The sequence below is a fragment of the Martes martes genome (assembly GCF_963455335.1).
Source record: "Martes martes genome assembly, chromosome: 3".
Taxonomy (NCBI): domain Eukaryota; kingdom Metazoa; phylum Chordata; class Mammalia; order Carnivora; family Mustelidae; genus Martes; species Martes martes.
In genome coordinates, this window is record NC_137890.1 from 155,535,715 (window position 1) to 155,554,179 (window position 18,465).

The following is an 18,465-nucleotide window of genomic DNA, read 5'->3' on the forward strand; positions in this document are numbered from 1 at the left end:
TTAAGGGAATAAGAGCCCGTGGTGTGGATGGACTTCTCCTGATAGTTGATGGGAATGTAAGTTGGTGCAGTCCCTCTGGAAAACAGTATGGAGGTTCCTCAAAAAGTTAAAAATAGAGCTATCCCATGACCTCGGAATTGCACTACTGGGTATTCATTCAAAGGACACAAGCACAGTGATTTGACACACCCCAAAGTTTATAGCAGCAATGTCCACAAAAGTCAAACTATGGAAAGAGCCCAGATGCCCAGCAACAGATGAATGGATAAAGATGATGTAGTGTATATATACAATGGAATATTATTCAGCCATCAAAAAGAATGAAATCTTGCCATTTGCAATGACATGGATGGAAATGGAGAGTATTATGCTAAGTGAAATAAGAGAAAGACAAATACCATATAATTTCACTCATATATGAAATTTAAGGAAAAAAACAGATGAACATAAGGGAAGGGAAGGAAAAATAAAATAAGGCAAAAACAAAGAGGGAAGCAAACAATGAAAGACTCTTAACTATAGGAAACAAACTGAGGGTGACTGGGGGAGGTGGGTGGTGTAACTGGGGGAGGGGCATTAAGGAGGGCACATGATGTAATGAGCACTGGGTGTTATATACGACTGATGAACCACTAAATTCTATCTCTGAAGCTAATAATACCATACGTGTTAAACTGAATTTAAATTAAAAAATTTTTAAAAGAAGAATCCACCAGTAAAATGACAGCAAGAGTGACCCTCATGTTTAATATCATATTTGAAGAGGGTAATTTCGTGTCACACACACACCCAATTCACTGTGCTGTTCTCAAAAATCACGGGCTCGGTGAACACATCAGGAAAGTTCAAGCATCACACCACAGGCCAAGGACCAACATTCAGGCAAAACCAAATGATTTGTCAAAATTCTTGCCTTTAGTAGTGAAAAACTCAATGTCAAGAGGAATGCAAATCAACACACGGAGAATCACCTATTTATATCATCTAACTTCGAGGGAAAGAAGACTGTGTGGTAGGAAAAAAAAAAAAAAAACAGCAAGGGCTTGAGGTCAGGAAAAGCCATGCTTGTGGCTGACCAGCAATGTCCCCCCATATATGGTGAGAATCACATGGGACGAGCTCCCAGCAGCTCAGCCAGGGGCTTGGATGACATCAACGTCAGCGTTCCTGTCCTTACTACCATTAATAGTGGGGGGACTTTATAAGAAGAGACTGCATAAGGTGTCTCAGAAAAAGCCAAGTAGCAGAAAAGATTACTGACACATCAACATCACCCCCTTCTCCCCTGCCTCGCCCACCAGGGAAACATGTTTCATTGGCTCAGCTCCTGAGGCACATGTGGAGTGAAAATGGGGAGTAGCCTAGAAAAACTGAAAAGATTGATATTCAAAAAGACCCGGAGACCGTCACAGGAGAACAGATGTGGAGGAATAGTAGGAGGAGGGGAGAGATGGTAGGGGTGTGGGGGGAGAGCCGGGCACACAGGCTGAGAAGGGCAAGGGCTACCACTGTGAATAAGGTTGTGGTGAGATAGGTGGACAGCATCTTTTGGCCGCTTTTCTGAGTTCAACCATTCCTATCAGATAACTCTCGTCAGAAATGATCTCAGAATATAAGTACTAAAAACAGCACATGTTTGATCTCACAGTTTCTGCAGGTCAGGAACCCAGGCACAGTTGAGGTAGGCTCTCTGCCGTCCAGGTACCAGCAAGGACTGCTGGATGCCACCTGTGGTTCCCGGCTCTGTGGGTCCTCTGACTTGGCAACTGGCTTTATCAAAGCATGCCAGCCAATAAGGCAAAGTCACAGGCTGCGTGACCTAAGCATACAAGTGACATCCCAAATCACCTTTGCCACGTCCTATTGTTAGAAGCAAGTCACTGGGTCCTGCCAGCATCCCGGGGGAGGGGAACACACAAGGGCAGGACCACCAGGAGGCAGGGGGCTTCAGGCCATCTCAGAAGTCTGCCTACCACTTGCCACCGCCTTCCACCCTTGCATTCATATTTATTTCCAATGTTCTTGCTCTGTCGGGCCTGAGTATCTTTTGAATGAGACATCGTGCCAAGACCGGCCATGAGACTCCTCGATTTTATTTGGGTCCCATACATATAAAAATCAGATGCAGGATCCCTAAGGTATCAGACTCCACAGCAATACTAAGGAGGAACCCCGAGCAGCTTTAGGGAAGAATGACAGAGCCCACAGCAAACCAGACTCTAACAGCACAAATTCAGCCTTAGGTCAAGTTCACTCACCTGCCGGCTACCTTCCAGTCACTCTCTGAGCCACTCTCCCCCCCCCCACCCCCACCATGACGGTCAATGTATTTGGGGTTTTAGACCCAGCTTGTTATTTTCAAGCTATTCTTTTTAGATTGTATATTTTCATGCACAAGAATAATTTTTATTTACCTATTAACTTTATGTCTATGATTTCGACCCTCTTCACACATCACTGGTGTCCCTGCCCAGTGGGTGTCCATTCGCACCTGACTTGTCCACCCTGGACCCATCTGCCCGAATCAGGAGGAAGTGCCTGGGGATGATTTCAGTGGAGCGACTCACAGAGGGTGTATGTGAGGAGCTTCTTCATCACGTGAATGTCTTTGCCCGTGAACAACTTGACAACCATTTCCCCCCACCGTGGAACCTGTTCCATTCTTATTAGACTTTTGATCTGGTAAAGGAAAACCCGGAGGGTGGCCTCGTCTTTTATTCTTTCTGTCCAACAGCCATTTGCTTTTCCCCCTTATGATTAAATGCTATTATTTTTATTGACTCTTACTAGACAGTGACCTATAATTTTTCCTTTGACCTCGTGCTCTTTTTATGTGCAGACTCAGGTGTGGTCATTTTGTTGTTTTGTTTTTTGCAGCCCTGGAAAGCTTGTTGTTGTCGTTTTATTACTGTGCTCAGATTACAGTGCACCCTGGGAATGGACGGCTCGAGGGAGAGTGTGTCGCCCCAGTCCTGTAATGTGTAATGAAGGCAGTTGTGACCAAGAGAGAAGAAGGGTAGACGCTCAGAAAAGAAGTCTCCTGGCCCCAGCAGGGAAGTGCTTTCCAGAATTGCCTCCAGTCCTATTTCTGCACAAAACTGGCACCCTACTCAGGCATCATCATGTGACCCAAGGTCAAGCCAGAGAACATGCCCAGGTGTTCAGTGGACATCAGCCCATGGCGTCCTGCACAGTGACCCCTGGCCTGAGCAGCTTGCAGAGTAAGAACAGCACGGGCTGAGTAAGCCATGAGGCTCTGCCCCATCCACTCCAATATAGACAGGAGCTGCTTGGGGCAACTATTCCACTCCCTGGTTGTGGCCAGCCACAGGGAACACATACAGATGGGCCATGTAAGCGTGTAAGCGACAGGCCTTTCAGAAGAGGAAAATGATCCACACAGAGGAGGCACAACAGTCAGAAAGTCAACAGAATCAATCTACTTCCCTGGGCCAATGAAGGAATCGGGTCTACAGTACCAAAAAAAAAAAAAAAAAAATTACACTGAGTCTCATGCCAGGCAAAATTAATAGGCTTACAGGTGTCCTGATGAAATTATTCAAGGATAAGAATAAACTCAAAGTTACACAAAGAGCGCAGCAGAAAAAAAAAATAAGGGACAAGAGGGAGGTAAGGGGGATAGCAAAATTCTGCAAGCTAGAAGGTGAAGCACATTTGTATTCTTAGAGGGAAAAGACTGGATTTAGGAATTACGTCTTCAGCCAGTTCATCTGTGAGTGGCAGAGAGCCAGACCCGGGAACTGGAGGAGTGGGTCGGGGAGCTGTTCATACAACTTTAAGAAGTTCTGGAAGGGGGATGGGGCGTGGTGGGGGGGTTGGCGAACCAAGTAATAAATGGAGAACACAGGGTACCACTTCTTTTCTTCGTGGTTTAAATTTTTATTTTTTCCTCAGTGTGCAAAGTTTTGAAGAGACTTACTAAAATATTGCTGAATACCAAGAAAGGAAAGAGCAAGACAAGAGCAGAGGGTTGAAGGAGAGGGTAACGCTGGTGACCGTGAGGGGCTGGCCCAGCACGTGAGAAGCCAGCCTGCAGGGCTGATAGACACTAACAGCAGCCTAATCTTGCTGGGAGCCAAGGCAAAGACATGAAGGTGCAAGCAGGACCCAACCCACACGTCCTGAGACACCGCCCAGGGGACTAAGGGCGCCTGCATCAGGGAGGGGGTGGGGTAGAACTATAAAGAGGGATCTTTCCAGTGATGGAACCCATCCAAAGCTGGATTGTGGTGATGGTTACATGAATGGACTCCTGCTAGAAGTAAATAAAACTATACACACACAAATGAGTGCATATAAAACCAGTGAGAGGGACGCCTGGATGGCTCAGTTGGTTAAGCGGCTGCCTTCGGCTCAGGTCATGATCCCAGCGTCCAGGGATCGAGTCCCACATCAGGCTCCTTGCTCGGCAGGGAGCCTGTTTCTCCCTCTGCCTCTGCCTACCACTCTGTCTGCCTGTGCTCGCTCTCTCTCTCTAACAAATAAATAAATTTTAAAAAAAATTAAAAAAAAATTTAAAACCAGTGAGAAATCAGAGTAAGGTCTCGATGTCAATGTCAGTTTCCTGGTTTGGGTATTATACTAGAGCTCTGTGTGGTGTCGCCATTGGGCTAAACGGGTGAAGGGTACATGGGACCTCTTGGTATTAGTTTCCCAACTTCCTGTGAATCTACCCTTATTTCCAAATAATAATTTAAGAGGAAAAGAACTGTGTAGAAAGAACACGGGGGGGGGGGGAGGGCGCCTGGGTGGCTGAGTGGGTTAAAGCCTCTGCCTTCGGCTCAGGTCATGATCCCAGGGTCCTGGGATCGAGCCCTGCATCAGGCTCTCTGCTCAGCAGGGAGCCTGCTTCCTCCTCTCTCTGCCTGTCTCTCTGCCTACTTGTGATCTCTGTCTGTCAAATAAATAAATAAAATCTTAAAAAAAAAAAGAAAGAAAGAAAGAACACGGGGCCACATGGTGGGGGACATCCTAGATAGAGCCGGCAACACCTGCAGCACCAACCTATGTTCCTGGTCCCTGTAAAGTCCTGAAGGCAAGTGGAAGGTGTATCACTAAAGTAAACCTCAGGGGAAGGGACTCCAGGGTAGGCCAAGTGATGGGCCCCAAGGTACAGATACCTGAGAATCTAGCCAGGTTTAGGACTTATTGGTTTAACTATGTATGATCTTTGCTTTCATGTTCTTATCAATATCTCAAATATTTTTATCAATGGTCCTTACTCTCCATGACTGCAGAGGGGTCCGATGAAATTAATGGAATCCTATACCTTGCTATGAAGATTGCCTCAGCAACAATTAAAACAAAAATAGACTCTGGCTTGTTATTCACATTGTTACAATTACATAAAAAGACCGTGAAGACCCTGGCTCCTGCACACATCAGGAGGGACAGCAGTTCCAACCTAAAAACGGACAGCATCTCCAGTTTCCCAGCCAGAGAAATACATGTTCTCTGCACAGATTGAATTTGCTAGGTCCCCAAAAGTGCTCATCAGCTCTGGGGTGGCCCACAGACTCTATATCTCTGACAAGTTCCCAGGTGTGGCTGGTGCTGCTGGTCAGGGGGTCCCAATTAGAGAACCACTGGACTCTGCCAACAGCACCAATCCCCAGATACAATCCCAGCTCTTCAGAACTTGTAATTGGATCTTTTTAAAACACAGACTGGGATGCTTCAGAGACCATATCACATCAGTTTGGGTTCAGTGTGTTTCTGTGGTCATAGCTTGAATTTATGGATAATACAGTTCATCCTGCGAGGATGAAACACATCTCATCGGGCTGTGAGTGGCGCCCTAACAACTGGAGTGGATAGTGGTCATGTTCATGTAAAGTCTCTTATGTTCTACATGCTAACTCAGCCCTTAACATGTATCAGCCCTCAGCCCTCTGGCGTAGTCTATGATTATTCTTTTTCCACTTAAATGGATGAAGAAAGTAAGGCACAGAAAGGTTAAATAACTTCCTAAAAGTCACACAGCAGATCAGTAGAGGATACAGGACTCAAACAGAATGGCCTGAGAGCCCAATCCTTAAACATTAAGCTAACAGTTCAGTAAGTAGCTATTGTGTGCTACTTTAATACCTCTTTGGGAAGAGATAGATTGTCATTCATACTATATAAATACAACATTAATATTCAAATCAAGGATTAGAAACTTGGTTTTGTTGGCCAGGGTAAGGTTGGCCTGATATTATTTTTATTACTGATGCTCATAAATAATTTTAAATAACCTAGAAATCACCCATTCACAACAGAATACTCTTGCATCCTGTGAGCCCATTGCAAAAACAAAATCAAAATCAAAAATCAATCTATTCGGTCATTGTCCAAATGCGAGAATGGCGTGTGGCAAGTTTTTAAGATTATGGTTTACCGGCCTCTCGCCACAGTCAAACCGGTCCTGAGATGTCATTTTCAAGCAGGATGTATATCTAAGTCTCCATTAGGTAAAGGAGACGGGAGAAGTTTTCTTTACAAAACACTGAATGAGCAGAACTGTGTCATTCATGCTCGGAAGAATGCTCCAAAGGGCCCGTACCAAACCCCAGCCATCTCCACTCTTCGCTCCCATCAATTATTCATTGTGATTGTGACTGTGACACTTGCAGAAGCTTCAGATAGAAATGACACCACTGGAGAAATCTTCTCAATTCCCATTCTGGCCTGAGATGCCCACAGGAACTACAGCGGACCTGCGAAGCTCAGCATTCACCTAGCCTTCCCCACCTCCTTCACCCTGGAGAACTGAGATGTGTTTCCTTATAGGAATTATCCCACTTTTCTAATTGCCATATTTTCGTCAGCCACACTTTTGAAGTTTGCATCGATGGGTTAAACCCCAATGGTGACAGCCTAGGGGAGCTCCTAAAGTCATTGATTCTGGTGTCTCCTGCCCCAAAGAGGAGAGGTGAGAGACAGGAGGTGAGTCCCGGCAGCAAATGAGCTGGAAGTTGGTATTTGCTGAGAGCCCCCCACCCCCAGAATAAGGAGAAAGCCTGGGGACCTAGGTGCCTGGATCCTATTGTCTTCACAGTTCCCAAGAATAACATCAGTTCTTAGGCAAGACAAAGAAGATGAATAATGGGTGATACCAACTTTGTTCCAAATTTCAAAGAATTATAAATCAAAAGTTACAACCTTGAAAGAAAGTTCTTTACACTCTCAAGACACTGAGGAACTGAAACCCCTACCATAGTGTGTTTGTTGTATTCTGCTTAAGAATCTTAACTCTGAAGTCAGCATTGGCAATCATGACCTCAAAATTGAATAGAGATAAAACCTTTAATTATCCATCCAACCCCCAGTATTTCCCTTTTGCTTCTAAAGAATCCAAGCCATTAGCACGTTTCAGAAGCTGTATATAAAAATAAGTCAAATATACTTTTCTTCCTCATCAAAGACTGTTGGCTATTTGCATACATTCTTTCTTGATGCTAATTTAGGCTCCATCATAGTGTGATTTAAGAAAAACCTGTTTTGAGGGGCACCTGGGTGGCTCAGTGGGTTAAAGCCTCTGCCTTCGGCTCAGGTCATGATCCCAGCGTCCTGGGATCGAGCCCCGCATCAGGTTCTCTGCTCAGCAGGGAGCCTGCTTCCCCCTCTCTCTCTACCTGCCTCTCTGCCTACTTGTGGTCTCTGTCTGTCAAATAAAAAAAATTAAAAAAAAAAAAAGAAAAACCTGTTTTATGATGTCCTCGATAGGTTTGAGAACATAGAATTGCTTCAGACAGTCCGTTGCAGAGTTCAGATGTCAGTGAGTTTTTTAATAAAGCTCTTTGTTGGAAATTTCTGACTCTGTCAATCAGGGAAAAAAAGCTGTAATCGTATTTTAAATCATTCAAAAACCTAGCGCAGTCTCCTATGTCTCTAAATAAATCCACACGAGTACTATAAATATCTGTGAACTAGCATTTATTGCTTATCCCAACCGCTCTTTGATTGAGAAACGTCACCTTTTGTCTTATTAGTTTCCAATCTTCAGAGAAAATCTAAATGATGTCCATGCCAAACACACACTAGTCATACCAGTTCTACAAGTTACAACAATTGCAACATTTACAGAGACACGAAAAGCGAAAGTTGGTAACATACCATTTGAGGTTTGTCAGGCAGGATTTGCTTTCACTGGAAAGATCCTGCTGGCCTCCCCTCCCTGCGGAGGAAGAAGGCTTTTATAACCGGAGCTTCCTCAGCCCCGCCCTCCTCCCTAAGGCTCTTTCAAGAGGAGGAACAAAAAAATTTAAGCCACTGAGAGAAGACTCTTATAGTCATGACATACAGTAAGCAATTCAGTGATTGAATATGAGTGACAAAGTCATAACTATAGAACATCCCATTTTAAATGCTAATAGAGTAAACATAAACTTCCTCCCCTTGGCCTGCCCGTCCTAGTATTAAGTCACACTAAAATTTAATTTCTACAATTTGTGGCACATCTTAAAAACCACAAATGAAATAGGAAAAGCTCACTATGGAAGGTAATGACAAGATTAATTAACAGATTAAAAGCTCTTAATTGATTAGAAAAAAATCATAAATAGAAGACATTTAATAAACTTTTTTTTTTTTTTTTAAGATTCTGTTCGCTTGGGGCGCCTGGGTGGCTCGGTGCGTTAAAGCCTCTCCCTACGGCTCAGGTCATGATCTCAGGGTCCTGGGATCGCCCCGCATCGGGCTCTCTGCTTGGCAGGGAGAATGCTTCCTCCTCTCTCTCTGCCTGCCTCTCTGCCTACTTGTGATCTCTGTCTGTCAAACAAATAAAATCTTTAAAAAAAAAAAAAAAAAGAGTCTCTTATTAAAAAAAAAAAAAAAGATTCTGTTAGCTTTCTCCCTATTGACATATATTCAGCACTGGGCTAGCTGGGCAGGGGGAGTGAGGGGGGGGCAGGAAGCCTAATTTATACTTCCATGCCTTCCTTACACTTCGTCTTTATGAACACTCGGCTAGCGGAGAGGAAGTAACAATCACCAGGAGGACATTTTCGGTCATTTTCTTTCAATGATGTACCACAGATACCATGGCAATAGTTTGGTTGTTGTTGGTGCTCCTGGAGTGTTGACTGTTCTCTCTCTCTCTTTTTTTTTTAAGAATCTATTTACTTATTTGACAGAGAGAGATCACAACTAGGCAGAGAGGCAGGCAGAGAGAGAGAGAAGGAAGCAAGCTCCCCACTGAGCAGAGAGCCCGATGCGGGCCTCAATCCCAGGACTCTGAGATCATGACCTGAGCCGAAGGCAGAGGCTTAACCCACTGAGCCATCCAGGTGCCTCTCTCTCTTTTTTTTTTAAGATATTATTTTTAAGTAATCTCCACACCCAACGTGGAGTTCGAACTCACAACCCTGAGATCAAGTGTTGTGCACTCTCCCAACTGAGCCAGCCAGGCACCCTGTCTACTCTTTCTATTATGTATTTATATACGAAGTGTATGCCACAGGCAAGAAGAAAGAGGATAGTATAATTTAAAAATCGAGTATACAGGGGCACCTGGGTGGCTCAGTGGGTTAAGCCATCTGACTTTGGCTCAGGTCATGATCCCAGGGTTCCTGGGATAGAGCCCCAAGTCTGGCTCTGCACCCAGCAGGGAGTCTGCTTCTCCCTCTCCCTCTGCTCCTCCCCTTGCTCCTGCTCTCTCTCTCTCTCTCTCTCAAGTAAATAAATAAAATCTTTCTTAAAAAAATACATAAATAAATAATAAAAATTGATTATACAGTGCAAACAAGTGCAAAAGGGTTAGAGATTAAACATAAGGAATGTCAAGAGGCAATTTTGTAAAGACAGAGGGATTTGGGAAAGATCTGAAAGGAGAGATTAAGATTCAATTAGTGAGAGGAGCAGCTCCTACAGAGAGCATGTTCAATCCGAAAGGAGAAATCTCTGTGTCAAATAAATAAATAATATATTAAAACAAACAAACAAAGGGAGAAAACCCCTTTGACAAAGAGAAACAAAACAGCTCAGATAAGACCACAAACTCAAATACTCCGAGGGTTAGGCAGGTCATGAAAAGGAATGGAGCGACCAAACGCAAGGCAATGGGGAAGAGTGGGGGCTGTGGAAAATTGGGAATGACGGGTGCCACTTGTGAATAAGGACCCTTGTGAGAAGAGATCCAGCAGGAAACAGAGACAGAATCTGAGAAATCTCAAAATCACCCTTAATGAGGATCCTAGGACTAAAATTCCCACATTCCTACAATTTCCTTCCCTGCCCCCGACACACATCCATACAAACAGAGCCCCTGGATCCCGTCCTCTCTTGCCTTAGCCTGCAGTCTACACAGCCTCCTTCCGGGGACTTCCAGAGATAAAGAAATCAGAAGGCGGAACCTAAACTCTAGTTTGAAAACCAGAATGTGAACTGGAAAGGACGAGAAAGCTAGAAAATTACCGACAGAAGTACAAAGTGCACCATGATGTGCATGCGGGAATAACGGTGGGGACAAAGCAGCCACCTCAAGCTGACAGAGAGAAAGCTGGTGGCAGAGGGGGAAGAGCGCGATGTGGGAATGAAAGACGGGGTCGGGCGGGGGGGGAGGGGGGAAGCGTGGCCTTTCATCGGATGACACATTATCGAGCCAGGGAGCTTCTCGACTTAGTCTTTTCATGGGAAAAGACTCAAAATACATGCCGTCAGGTGAAGGGTGTAGGTTGCAAAACCGGGCGTACAATTTCATCGTGGGCTTAAAAAATACCTTGAGGAAAAAAAAAAAAAAAGAATAAGGAGGCTGGGGTGGGGACTAGAGTGGAGGGGTAGTGCTTGGGAGAGTCCCTGCAAGGATGGCTCCAAGGATTAAAAGAAAGACGGGCTTTGAGTACAAGGCTGGGGGCTCCAATTTGATTTGATGGACAGTCCCCTGTAGGTCCTTAATAGTGACAGCAAGAGTCACACCCGTGCTGAAGGTCACACACAGCATGAACTGGAGAGGTCGGTATTGCAAGGAGGAGAGTCTCCAGGTGGACGCAGTCCCTGTGAGGTCCAGGGAAAGCCACTGCCTCCTGAGAATGAAGAGGTTAGGTCCAAACTCTAAGCGGGGCCTAGTGTATGCGTCCTGTCCTAGAAGGCTGGATTCAGCCCCTGTTCTGGGCTGAACTGTGTCGGTCGCCCCCATCCCTCAGAATGTATTTGGAGTCAGGGTCTTTCTTACAGAGGTAATCAAGTCAAAATGAGGTCTTCAGGGTGGGCCCTGTCCTGTATGACTGGTGTCCTTATAAGGAGATGAGGCTGGGACACAGACACACACAGAGGGAAGACCACGTGAGGACAGAGGAGAAGGCAGCCATCTGTAAGCCAAGGAGAGAGGCCTCAGAAGAAACCAAACCTGTCAACTCGATCTGGAAATTCCAGGATGGTGAGGGGGAAAGTTTTGTTTATTGAAATCGCCCAGTCTGTGGAATTTTGTTATAACTTAAGTCCTTGCAGACTAATAGAGCGCCCGAGGTCAGGTGTGGAGGGGGTTGTCAATCCAACCCTAGGAGCAGCCAGGACCACCACAGATACACCATGGAAGAGCAGACAATTCCTCATGGGAGTCTGTGGTACTCCCAGTCCTACCCAACCACCACCTTCAACACTGCCCAGTCCAGCATGTCTCTCTGAAGATCCCAGCATGCTGGGAGCCAAGTAGCCCTGTCCCGCCCTCAGAGTGAGATGAATTAAGCTAATGTGGACTTTTCTCATTCATTTTCTGATTCTTAAACCCACAGGTTCTTTGTTCTGTCCCAAAGTTCACCTTAATTCCAAACTTGTATCCATAACAAAGTATCCTCTGGCCTCAACAAGTTCTAGTCAAATGTCTTTGGTATATCTTGAAAGTCTTAAGTGAGTGGATCCTTGCTGTAAGTCAATGCCATCGTGCCCAGGGAGGGATGGAGATAGATATACAGGTGTGGATATACAGGTGTAGTACAGGTGTATGAGTATAGGTATAGGACAGGTATAGGGAGAGGGATAGACATAAAACCTGCAGATTTGCCATTTTACCCAAGACTTAACAACATGCCCAAATTCTTCTGCCAAGGCAAGCGTGAAGATTTTTTTTAAAGAATTTTTAAATGCTAGGTGGTTGCATTATCGTTCGGTGCCAGAAGGTGGCCCCTCTGAGCAAAATCAATGGCGGCCGCTGAGATGTGTTCACGCACCTGTATCCTCGAAGCGGTTTCACAGGTGAATAATGATACGGGCCATGCGTGTCCCTCCAGACCCTTCTTTGCCCCTCCAGATAAGAAAAGCCTGTCAGTACGCTCCCTGCCAAATCCATAGGCCCAGATTCTCAGCTATGCTTTCCTATTTTCTGGGCTGTGAGCAAACATGTCAGAATTGAATGATGGCTGGGACTCAGGTTCCATCACAGGATAAACGTACTTAGAAACGGGTGAGATGGCAAATGTTATGTTATGGGAGCTTCATCACAATGAAAAATAATTGTCAAAAGGATTGAAGGAAATCACTGTGGGTTTGAGCACCAGCTCTGGGCCCTTGCTAACGGTGGGGGGGGACACACCACTCAAGCCCCAGGTCCCAGTGCCTTGGTCACATGAGGTCCTAATGCCTGCATCTCAGGCTGTGGCCAGGTTGGGGGTGAGGGGAGTCCTGGAAGGACCAGCCAAGGTGGATGGAACAGCCCTAGTAGCGTCCTTTCTCCCTTCCATTTTGTCTGTCCCTCCAACTCAGTGCCCGCATGTTGGGGCAGGGAAAAGAGGCTCTCTCCCTATTGCCCAGACCCCACCGAGAGAGTGGTGGGGGCTCGCCACCCCAGTATGGGTACTGAGCCCACATGCTTCCACGGCTCTCTCTCAGTGGGTGGCCCATGACCACCTGCATCTGTATTTCAGGAGCACAGGAGGGAAATGATGCTCTGGGCCCCACCCTAGACCTCTTGAATTGAGCTGGGATCTCCGGGGGGGTCTGAGGAATCTGCAGAGTCTCAAAATCGGCAGTTGGACAAGCTCGGCTCTGAAAAAAACAGGGGCCATCAGAAGAAATGCTGTCCTGTTGCTCAGTAGGAACTAGGCAGAAACTCAGCCTGATGGGAGGGGCGTGGCTGGTGTTGCCCTGGGGGAAAGGCATGGGCAGAGGTGGCCACGCTCCACAACCACCACAGCCTCCCCCCCCCCACGTGGCTCACTGTCCACAGGGGAAGGAAAAGGTCAACACTAGCACCTTTCCCCAGAGCTTGGGTTCCTTCTGCCACATGTTGTCAAAGGTGACAACTTGCCTTATGCTTTTCTTTATTTTTTTTTTTAAGATTTCATTTATTTATTTGAGAGAGAGAGTAAGAGAGAGTGCATAAGGGGGGTAGGGTCAGAGGGAGAAACAGACTCCCTGCTGAGCAGGGAGCCCAACGCAGGACTCTATCCTGCAACTCCAGGATCATGACCCGAGCCAAAGTCTGTCGCTTAACCAACTGAGCCACCCAGGCACCCGCCTTATGCTTTTTGAGCAGTGGCTCAGAATAAGGTGAAATACCATAGGCACTGAGCGCTCTGTCCCTGGAAGACAGATCTGGACTACAGTCCAGGCTCCAGGGCAACCTTGGGCAAGGTCCCTGCCCTCTCTGAGCCTCATGCCCTCACCTGTAACACCACCACCTGTAAAGCTCTCAGCTCAGGCGGCAGGAGGGGAGTAAACATCAGGGGGTGTGCACGAGGCTGTGTACCCTCTGGACACAAGCACAACATTCCCTGACTCTCAGACAGCTTGCCCCTGACACTGACAAACAAGGAATTAGCAAGAGGATTTGAGACTTAAAGTAGATCATTTCAAAGAGCCTCAGCAGAAAATGCGTTGAAAAATCTGCAATTCAAACAGACAAAGCCAACAGTGGGGAGAGGGGGGAAGGTGGGAGGGTGAGTCTTTTGAGGAACTACTTTCGCCTTGACTCCAGCCCCAGTGTGCTTCAGCTGCCGAGTGTCAGAGAGAATTCAGCTACTTTGCATATTGCAAATTCACGTAGTAGTCAACGTGACCTATATGACCTTGCTCTGTCCCATTTTAGAGCTCAAGGCAATAAGAGCCCATTTCTTCCCTTTTATCCAAATTACCAAAACTTTGCTTGAAGGAGACAAAATAAGTTCTGAGTGATTTCTGACCACTTTTATGCGGTCACCAGCGGCCTGGGAAGAGCAGCAGACCCACTTGGTTTAGAAGAACCATTCCACCTTCTTTCTGCTCTGGGGGCTGAGAAACCCACCCCAAAACAGGAAGGATGCTTAAGCGCTGCTTAAAAGCACACAGTGGCTATGGGCGATGGAGGATAATGGAAAGACAGAGTGAAAAGTGGTGGACAATTAGGATTATTAGAAGTATTGCCAACCCCCAGAGTGGGCCCTGAGTGGAAAAAGGTTCAAATGTCAGAAACAAAAATAGCCAAGAGACCCCAGATGATAACTGAGCATTTGCCCCAAAAGTCACCTGACATTCAGAAAGATGTTTTCCGAGGGGAGAGTGGGCACCACAGCGTGCTGGCCCTAGAAGTCCCGTCCCCACTCATCAGGGCAGAGTGGCTGGCTACCAGGCTCTGGGCTGGGGGCTGCCGATTCAGACATGCTGAAGGCAAAGCCCAACACATGAGAAAAGCAGTTCAATAAAAATAGTGGTATGTAATGAAGAAATAGGAGTCATGGCGGAATTCTGGTCTGTTTCACTGAGACATTCCATCCAGAGACCAAGGACAGGCTTTCACTTAAGATCCATCCTATAATGATAATAGCTCAACATGGAAAGAATTGGACCATTCACCCAATAAGGTAGTCCTATTTTTAGCAAGTGTGCCATCGTAAACTCCCTCCGGTCATGAGCATGTGTCCACATGCACCTGGGACATAGGCTGTCGTTATTGAGCAACTGTTCTTTGCCAAGCATGGTTCTAAGTGTTTTCTACGGGCTGACTCGAGGAACCTCCCAAGAAATCAGAGGTAGGTGCCACCAGTATCATCAGCCCCATTTTACAGAGAGTATAACTGAGGCACAGACAGGGTAAGTAAACTTGCCCAAAGTTACATAACTAGCAAGTGGTAGAGCGAGGTTTGAAATTCAACCTGTCTGTTTCGAGGGTCCTCTTGTGTAACTTCTGTACTACAGGAACACCACTCACACACACCCCAACACACGTACACACAGACATCCACACAGATACACACATACCTACATACACACACATACTCCTTACTCAGATAAGAGGCACACTGAGGCAGGGTACCCCTAATAAAACTCCAAAAAAGGAAGGCTGTTCAACTGCCCTCTTGAGCCACACTTTTTTGGGACACGTTATGTTTTTAGGAATTTCCAAGGAGTCTGCTTGATGTCTCACTTCCGTGTCTAGTAAGTGTCTCAGACTTACCAGTCCCAATCAGAGTGCTTGAGTCTGCAGAGCCCCGTCCCTAACCTGTGCCTCCCCCAGGATGGCTGATGACTGTCACCCACCACCCCGGAGTTGTTGTCGGCTCTCTCTTCCCACATGACCCAATCCATCAGTAGCTCCTGTGAGCTCTGCTCCCAGTCCCATTTCGGTATACCCCAAACCCAACCATTCCTCTGGTCACTGCTGCTACCTCCTCCACCCACGGCACCACTGTCTCTTTCCTAGAAACCAACACGATGTCTAGCTGGCTTGTCCCCTTCTACTTGGGCTCCACCCCTCTTCCCAAGCCATCTCCTCAAAGCCCCTATCAGATTGCATCAGACCCCACTGTAGAAACTTCAGGTGGCTTCTCATTGTAGCCAGGATAAAATCATGCCCATACAGTGGCCCGCAACAATCTGCCAACCTCCTCTCCCAGCATCCTCCCTCCTGTCCCTACTGAGGCCATTGACATGTTCCATTTGCCACATCTAGAACTCTCTTCCCCCAGGTCTCCTAGCATGCAGCTGCTTTAAGGATGCCTAGAGCAGAAGTTAAGAGCTCTGGATCCAGAAGGGGTCTGCCCGGGTGAAAACCCCAGCTCCACCATTCCACTTGTGTGAACTTGGGTAAGTTAATTGACCTCTCTATGTCCATTTTTCCCATTTGTAAAAGGGAGGTAATAATTACACCATCCTCATAGATATTTTGTGAGGATTTCATTAGCTAATACATGTAAGGCATTCAAAATAGTACTTGGCACACAGTAAGCATTCAGAAACCATCCCCTCTTTCGAGAAGCCCATCCTGATCTCCTACCCGCATCACTCTGTCACATCCCCCATCTTGTTTTTCATCGCCATGTTGATCACTATTTACATTAACTTCTTTCACAAAACCCAGTAGAAGAAAGCCTTGAACTTCCTTTTGAACACGTCATCTTTGATCAATTGTGGACTATGGATGGAGGATCAACACTAATGTATACATCTTCAGTCTTCACACAAAGAAAGTCCCGACTCTGACGACAACCAAGACTGGCCACACATTGACATGGAGTCCTGGGAACTACAGATGCATTGGCGGCTGTTTTTGCTTTTTTGGCCCCTAACTTTTTCCTAATCCTAGGACAAGATAAAATATTTAAGACTCAAATACGTTCAATGCTTCCTTGTTCCCTTTCTCATAAACTACAAACAAACGGAAAATTAGTTGCTGTGTGATGCTATAGCTCAGGCTTAGAGAGGGTCACAACAGCATAATACCTGTGCCTGGCCTGGCTCCTGGTATGGCTAGTGCCCAATAAATAGAGGTTGATTGATTCATCAGCACACCACCAGAGCTCCTCCGAATGACGTTTCTCTAAAGAGAAACTAAGGCCCAACAAGCTCCCTTCCTGTGCTCCCACCGCCCGAGAACATGGGCTCCTTTCCTACTTCATTTGAAGATCATAAGTCCTGGGGCACCTGGGAGGTACACTCGGTTAAGCAACTGACTCTGGTTTTCGGCTCAGGCTGTGATCTCAGGGTCTTGAGATCAAGTCCAGCACCAGATTCTCAACTCAGCTTACATTCTCTGCTTAAAACTCTCTCTCCCTCTGCCCCTCCCTCCCACCATCCAGATGCACACGTGCTCTCTCTCTAATATAAATTTTTAAATCTTTAAAATAAAAAAAGTCTCCTTCATTGAGAGGCTCTTGTTTGCAAACAACTCTATTCCTGGGCTCAAGTCATAAAAAGTCATCAGTTGTGGACTAAGAACAAGCCCATGCTATTCAGGCTGCAAAACGGAACGGAAATGCATACGAGGACTTTTCTTCCAGCTCTGATTCTTTTTCTGTGAAGGACATTTCCTTCTTTCTGACTGTCTCTGTCTCTGTCTCTCTCTGCCTTTTTCACTCCTCATTTTGTACCTTCTCTTTCACCAGTATGTTGGGACTCTTGGTCATTCCAGTATCACCTCTGAGCCCAGCCAATGATACTCAGACTTGAAAGTTGCTAGATCTTTCTCTACCCTCCGTGGCATATCTATTATATTAGAGACTTGGAGAAATGTTATTCACCAGATTATCTAAAGAGATCAGCCCATCAGTTTGACTCTCTGCTGCAAGTAAATGAAAACCCAACCCAAACTCAAGGTGGCTTAAGTAAGTATGGGATTTATTGGCTCAGGAAACTGAAAGTGACAGGGTCCTACCATCTTCAGGATCAGCTTGGTCAGGGGCTCAGATAACATCACGAAGATCCTGCCTCTGTCTATGTATTTCTCTACCTGGGCTTTGTTCTCAGACATGTTTTTCTCCTAATGATTCTAGGATGACCACACAGCTAAATCTACATCATCTCTTGTGCAAAGAACATGAAGGAAAGAATGTCCACTTCCCACACACAAATAGAAGTCTCAAAATTGAATCTTTGGATTTCTGATTTCTCTGACCGAGGTCATGTGTCTACCCTAGCCAGTTACTCTTATCAGCAAATACAATTCAATGGTTGGGTTGTGCAGAGATCACAAGCCCACCTGGGGAGCTGTTGTAGAGCAGCCATCATCAGCTGGGAGCTGGTGGGCTGCACCCAGCCCAGATATATTTCTCGTTAGGCCAGTACAGTGTTTTAAGATCTTCCATTTGGGCATCTTTAGCTGATTCCCTCAGTCTCTGGTTTCTTACATCTGCTCAGCCTGATTTATACACTGACCTTGTTGCTTGGTCCTGGCAGCCATTTGACTATCGTAAGTGGAGCCTAAGAATTCAGTGTAGCTGGACTAATGATCTTTGAGCACTGATTTGTCTTATGTGTTTAGAGCATGTAGAAATATTGAATTAGACTCATCAATCTACCGGTCAACAAACAAAACTTATCTTCTTAATCAAGAGTTTACAGGACTTGGGGATTGGGTCCACTTAATCAGAAGTAACCATGGGCCTTGGGCATATCTCTGTGCCCCAGCAGACTTCCGTGAGGATAAAATGATGTGTGTGTGTGTGTGTGCGCGCGCACACACACACACACACACACACACACACTCACGCGCATGCGCAAAAATGCCTGGAGACTATTTCTGTAATAGCAACCCCTTGTCAGCACATTCTGAGGATT